Source organism: Salvelinus alpinus, chromosome 34 (genome assembly GCF_045679555.1).
Source record: "Salvelinus alpinus chromosome 34, SLU_Salpinus.1, whole genome shotgun sequence".
NCBI lineage: Eukaryota > Metazoa > Chordata > Actinopteri > Salmoniformes > Salmonidae > Salvelinus > Salvelinus alpinus.
Window position 1 is genome coordinate 918,802 of NC_092119.1, and position 6,655 is coordinate 925,456.

Here is a 6,655-nt window from a genome sequence, read left to right on the forward strand (position 1 = left end):
TCTCTGAGGTAAACTAGCAGGCCGAGCTCTCTCTCTCTGAGGTAAACTAGCAGGCCGAGCTCTCTCTCTCTGAGGTAAACTAGCAGGCCGAGCTCTCTCTCTCTCTGAGGTAAACTAGCAGGCCGAGCTCTCTCTCTCTGAGGTAAACTAGCAGGCCGAGCTCTCTCTCTCTCTGAGGTAAACTAGCAGGCCGAGCTCTCTCTCTCTCTCTGAGGTAAACTAGCAGGCCGAGCTCTCTCTCTCTCTGAGGTAAACTAGCAGACCGAGCTCTCTCTCTCTGAGGTAAACTAGCAGGCCGAGCTCTCTCTCTCTCTGAGGTAAACTAGCAGGCCGAGCTCTCTCTCTCTGAGGTAAACTAGCAGGCCGAGCTCTCTCTCTCTCTCTGAGGTAAACTAGCAGGCCGAGCTCTCTCTCTCTCTGAGGTAAACTAGCAGGCCGAGCTCTCTCTCTCTGAGGTAAACTAGCAGGCCGAGCTCTCTCTCTCTCTGAGGTAAACTAGCAGGCCGAGCTCTCTCTCTCTGAGGTAAACTAGCAGGCCGAGCTCTCTCTCTCTCTGAGGTAAACTAGCAGGCCGAGCTCTCTCTCTCTGAGGTAAACTAGCTTGCCGACCTCTCTCTCTTTCTGAGGTAAACTAGCAGGCCGAGCTCTCTCTCTCTGAGGTAAACTAGCAGGCCGAGCTCTCTCTCTCTCTGAGGTAAACTAGCAGGCCGAGCTCTCTCTCTCTCTGAGGTAAACTAGCAGGCCGAGCTCTCTCTCTCTCTGAGGTAAACTAGCAGGCCGAGCTCTGTCTCTCTCTGAGGTAAACTAGCAGGTGCTGTGAGGGGAACTCCAACACCTCTTTAATCAGTCAGGTACGTTTTAATCAAAGGGGACACATCTAATGATATACACCTTAGGTTCTACATGTGCAAAGCAGAGTTCTGAGATATTGAGCATCAAAAATGGTTTTCACATCCCAGATTTCAGGAAAGAAAAATTGTAGTGAATTCTTCTTTCATAACACATTAAAGAACGTCACCTTAAAAAGGTACCTAATGTAACAGACTATCAAAATCCTGAGACATTTTGTAAATTAGTTTTATTAGTAGGGTGAAGGGATTTGCGTCAATTCAAATCTGGTATCAGGACAAAATGTGATTCAGAGTCACCGAATATACTTTAAGTATTTTTTTATTAAACTCAAGCGATAAACGGTAAATGCAATTTTCGTATATACGGGTTCACTGTACCACCCCGCAGGGTAGAACAGGGAACTGGCAGGATGCAAGTAAACAGCTGTTCTTATACTGTGACAGACGTAGTTCCAACCCGTCTGTTGGCCTATCACAGTAGAGGCTGAGCGTGGTTTAAACTTTGCTCAGCCTATCGCCGGCGCTCAGGCTAGTCCCAGCCTCTTTGCGCTCTTTGGTGTCCCGGCGCTGTTGCTGTGTAGATTACGCTCCCTCACCCCAGAGGCTGAGGTCAGGCAGCTCTGCAACATTGTCTGAGTTATTTGCACCTGCATACAAAGCACACTGTTCTCGCTCAAGGCTAACCACAGCTTCCCAGCACACTTATCTGGGGCTAACTGTTACTTCCAGCACACACACACACACAGACACCCAGGCGCCCAGGCTAACAGTTGCTAATATTATATCACATGTGATATAGCATTGGGTTATAGTGCAATAAACACAAATCCTAACAGGTGCAATCACAGATAGATAGAACCTTATGGTGTCACGCCCTGACCATAGAGAGCTGTTTATTCTCTATGTTGGTATGGTCGGGGTGTGATAAAAGGTGGGTTATCTAGGTGAATTTTATATCTATGTTGGCCTGGTATGGTTCCCAATCAGAGGCAGCTGTTTATCGTTGTCTCTGATTGGGGATCATATTTAGGTAGCCATTTCCCCATTCAGAGGCAGCTGTTTATCGTTGTCTCTGATTGGGGATCATATTTAGGTAGCCATTTTCCCCATTGTGCTTTGTGGGATCTTGTCTAGGTATAGTTGCCAGTGAGCATTAGATCAGCTTCACGTTTCGCTTGTGCGCTTTATAGTTTTTGTTCTTTGAGTTTTTCTCTTCCTAATAAAAGGGATGGAAACATACCACGCTGCATCTTGGTCCAATCATTATGACGAGCGTGACATACGGCTCTGAAATGTCAATCTGTGTTCAGCCATAAGGTTCAACCTGGAACCGAATGCAAACAATGATTTCGATAGAAAAGTACAGACATTTAATGATTTAACCTTTCTCGCCCAGGGGTTCCGCTAGCGGAACACCCACAACATTCCGCTGAAAAGGCAGCGCGTGAAATTCAATTTTTTGGGGGGGAAATATTTAACTTTCACACATTAACAAGTCCAATACAGCAAATGAAAGATAAACATCTTGTGAATCCAGCCAACGTGTCCGATTTTTAAAATGTTTTACAGCGAAAACACAACATATATTTATGTTAGCTCACCACCAAATCCAAAAAAGCACAGAATTTTTTTCACAGCAAATATAGCTTTCACAAAACCCACAAATAGAGATAACATTAATCACTGACCTTTGAACATCTTTATCAGATGAGTCATATGACATCATGTTACACAATACATTTATGTTTTGTTCGATAATGTGCATATATATATATAAAAAAAATCTCAGTTTACATTGGCGCGTTACGTGCAGTAATGTTTTGATTCCAAAACATCGGTGATTTTGCAGAAATACTCATAATAAACATTGATAAAAGATGCAAGTGTTATTCACAAAATTAAAGATAAACTTATCCTCTATGTAACCGCTGTGTCAGATTTCAAAATAAACTTTACGGAAAAAGAATAATCTGAGAACGGCGCTCGGAGCACAATCCAGTCAAAGAAATAGTCGCCATTTTGGCGTCAACAGAAGCTACAAAAACACTATAAATATGCACTTACCTTCGAATAACTTCATCAGAAGGCACTCCCAGGATTCCCAGTTCGACAATAAATGACTGAAAAGTTCCATAAAGCCCATCATTTAGCCACTTGTTGTCAGCATGTTCAGCCCACGAATTCATTTTCATGACACACGAGCAATCCCTCCAGACAAAAACTCAAAAAGTTCCGTTACAGGTCGTAGAAACAGGTCAAATGATGTATGCAATCCATATTTAGGATGTGTTTAACATTAATCATCAATAAGGATCCAACCGGAGAATTTCATTGTCTGAAGAAAGAGCATTGGAACGAGAGCACTCTCTCTCGCTTGCGCGCAAAATGAGACCGAGGCTTTCTGCAGACCACTCAGTAAAATAGCTCCTATGAGCCCCTCCTTTATAGTAGAATCATATAACCAAAATCTAAAGACGGTGACATCTAGTGGAAGCCCTAGGAAGTGTTTGCTTATCCATAACTATATGGGGTATCATTTGGCACTGTTTTGAAAATCGAGTTCTCACTTCCTGTTTGGAAGTCTTCTCAGGTTTTTGTCTGCCAAATGAGTTCTGTTCTACTTACAGACATAATTCAAACAGTTTTAGAAGCTTCAGAGTGTTTTCTATACAATAGTAATAATAATATGCATGTATTACCTTCTGGGGCAGAGTTGGAGAAAATTCCGTTTGGGTACGCAATTCATTCAAAGTGGAAACACTGCCCCCTGTCCATAACAGGTTTTAAATAAAGAGAAATATGCTTCCTTTCTAATCACATCATCAAATATATTAATTTACGTTCATCACACAGTTGTTAAAGCGATTTTTATTTTATTTTAGTAAAATACTCTTTCATGGAGGTTTTTCGTATTGATATAGAGCAAGACAAACAGCCGTGCCTCTCCTAAGGGCCTTAAACATTCTCTAATACACCTGTATTTATTTGTTTTTAAACCATAAAGAACTTACATTATGGACATTTTTCTGAAGAAAAAAAACGGTGAAAAAATATTAAAGTCCTAGAAAAAGAGGACCAGGACCTAATGATATGAAGGACTTGGGACTTATAAGGTTCTGTCTGAACAATATATAATTTTGAGATAATGAATATTTTTCAAGTCCCAGATGTCAGAATTGTTTTGTGATGTCTTCCTCTTTTCATGACCTTACAGTTATTTTTGATTGTGTCACGGATTCCTCCGGAACTTTCATTGCGCACACCTGGCCCCTATTCCCAGTGATTGGTAATTGTATAAGAGTGCAACTTGGTTCACCGTTGGTGCGTTTGATTATTGTTACCCTGTCCGTTGGTGCGTGTGAGTACCTGTGCTGTGTGTTTTGGGCTTTCGTGCCATTTGTGGATTCCGCAGATGATTACAGGTCTCGTCCCGTGAGTGATAATCATTGTGTGCTTGTGTTATTTATTCGAGGTACTCCTGGCTCTTTTGTTTGGGTTTCTACCCTGTGTTTTTGTTACGTGTTTGTTTGGTCTTCGTCCCCCAGTGCCTTTTACGCGGCACGCCGTAATTTGGGCTTAATAAAAAAAAACGTATTACGCATTCCTGCGCCTGTCTCCCGATCTCTTCATAGCAACGTGACTGATTGACAACCCGGCATTGTCTGATTGGATTGCAGATAGAGCCTTATAGCACCAAGTTAAAAGATGTTTGCGCATTTATTTATTTGATCATAAATACACTTAAAAAAATAACTAAATCTCACATGTAAAGAACCACGTAAAAAAGCAACTCCATTTGAACAACTAATTTTTGACCAAAATCTCAGATGTGACCTTGGAACTATAAGGTTCTGACACGGTCAAAACTGAACACAATAAGTCATTCTCACTCATCACCACACTGGATGTCCCACCAGTCTATAACAGTGTTCATTAAATAGTATATTGTGGATGACGTTGCTATGACTTTGTCCGTTTAACATAGGCAGCGATAGATGGGGTAATAACAGGGTATCAGTACCCTAACCCTGACCTCCCATGACAAAAACAGCTGACCACATCCATCTCCTGTTCTTCAATGACCCCTGACCTTAAAGATCAAAGGGACAGGTCAGCACTCACAGCCTGGTCTCATAGACTAGACGTAACATAATAAAGTAAATCCGGGCCATTCGAATTGGTATGATATGTTACGTTTGGTATGGTTACATAAGACAGATGGTTACTTAAGGCAAAAAACGAAAGTAGAGTGGTTGGTCGGGGTGGATGTATAACGAGAACATCTATCAACCCAAAGGTTACAAGTTTGAATCTCATCACAGACAACTTTAGCTAATTAGCAACTTTTCAACAATTTACTACTTTTAGCTAACCCTTGAATCGAACTCCTAACCGTAACCTTAACCTTTAACTCTAACTCCTAGCCTTGCCAACGTTAGCGAGCTAGCTAATGTTAGCCACCTAGCTAGAATTCATAGCATTTCATACGTTTTTGCAAATTTGTAACGTATTGTAAATGTTGCAGATTTGTAACATTTAATACGAATTGTAATTCGTAGTAACATATCATATGAAAATTAATATATACCATACGAAACTTAACATATCATACTAAATTGAGTACCTCGGATTTACATAAAGAATAATACGAAATGCTCTGAGACCAGGTTGCACATCCTCAACAACGGTCTTCAGCATGGCCTGTGACTAAAACTGGCCTTTCACTACAATCAATACCATTGACATCGATCTCTCTCTGGTCATGGTTTTAAAGTTTTGAAATCTCACTGCTGTATCGACTTTGCTGTGGTGCCATGGAAGCTGCCGTTTTCAAATAGAATTGTAACATGGTCTGAGAACAATAATACTGGCAGACCAATTCAAGCATTACTAGTGTCTTTTCGAGAGCGCTACTAGCGTCTTTTCAAGAGCAGGTATTCATAAACTGGGGTACGTGCAATGCCGTCAGGGGTACAGGTGTCTATATATCCAATCAATTGAATTTACCACAGGTGGACTCCAATCAAGTTCTAGAAATGTCTCAAGGATGATCAATGGAAACAGGATGCTCCTGAGCTCAATTTCAAGTCTCATAGCAAATGGTCTGAATACTTTTGTAATGAGGTATTTCTGTTTTTATTGTCAATAAATTTACAAAAAAAATCGAAAAACCTGTTTTAGCTTTGTCATTGTGGGGTATTGTGTATAGATTGACGAGGATTTTTTTTTCATCCATCGAGGGGGTCCCGGCCTACTCCGTTCGTTCCATCCTGGATTCAAGGCGTCGGGCGGGGGGCCTTCAGTACCTCGTGGAGTGGGAGGGGTACGGTCCGGAGGAGAGGTGCTGGGTCCCGGTTGCGGATGTTTTGGACCCTGAACTGCTGCGGGAGTTTCACCGTCGCCGGCCGGATCGCCCTGCGCCTCGCCCTCTGGGTCGTCCCCGAGGCCGGTGTCGGCGCGCCGCTGGAGCCGCCTGTCAAGGGGGGGGGGTACTGTCACAACTTCCTCCGAAGTCGGCTCCTCTCCTTGTTCGGGCGGCGTTCGGCGATCGACATCACCGGCTTTCTAGCCATCGCCGCTCCATTTTTCATATTTCCATTTGTTTTGTCTTGTTCCATACACACCTGGGTTTCATTCCCTAATCACACTGCATGTATTTATTCCTCTGTTCCCCTCCATGTCTTTGTGTGAAATTGTATTTATGTTATGTGGGTAATGTTACGCGCCATACTTTTTGTCTATGTTCCGTGTTTGGGCAAGTTTATGTACAGTGGGGCAAAAAAGTATTTAGTCAGCCACCAATT

At 42.4% G+C, this 6,655-nt stretch overlaps 1 long non-coding RNA gene across 1 annotated transcript; it reads left to right on the forward strand.

The window, feature by feature from the left end:
- The first annotated feature begins 336 nt into the window (after positions 1-336).
- On the forward strand, positions 337-6,023 carry LOC139563706 (uncharacterized). Its single transcript, XR_011672625.1, has 2 exons — positions 337-387; positions 800-6,023. It is a non-coding gene; the product is annotated as an uncharacterized lncRNA (long non-coding RNA).
- Positions 6,024-6,655: the final 632 nt, after the last annotated feature.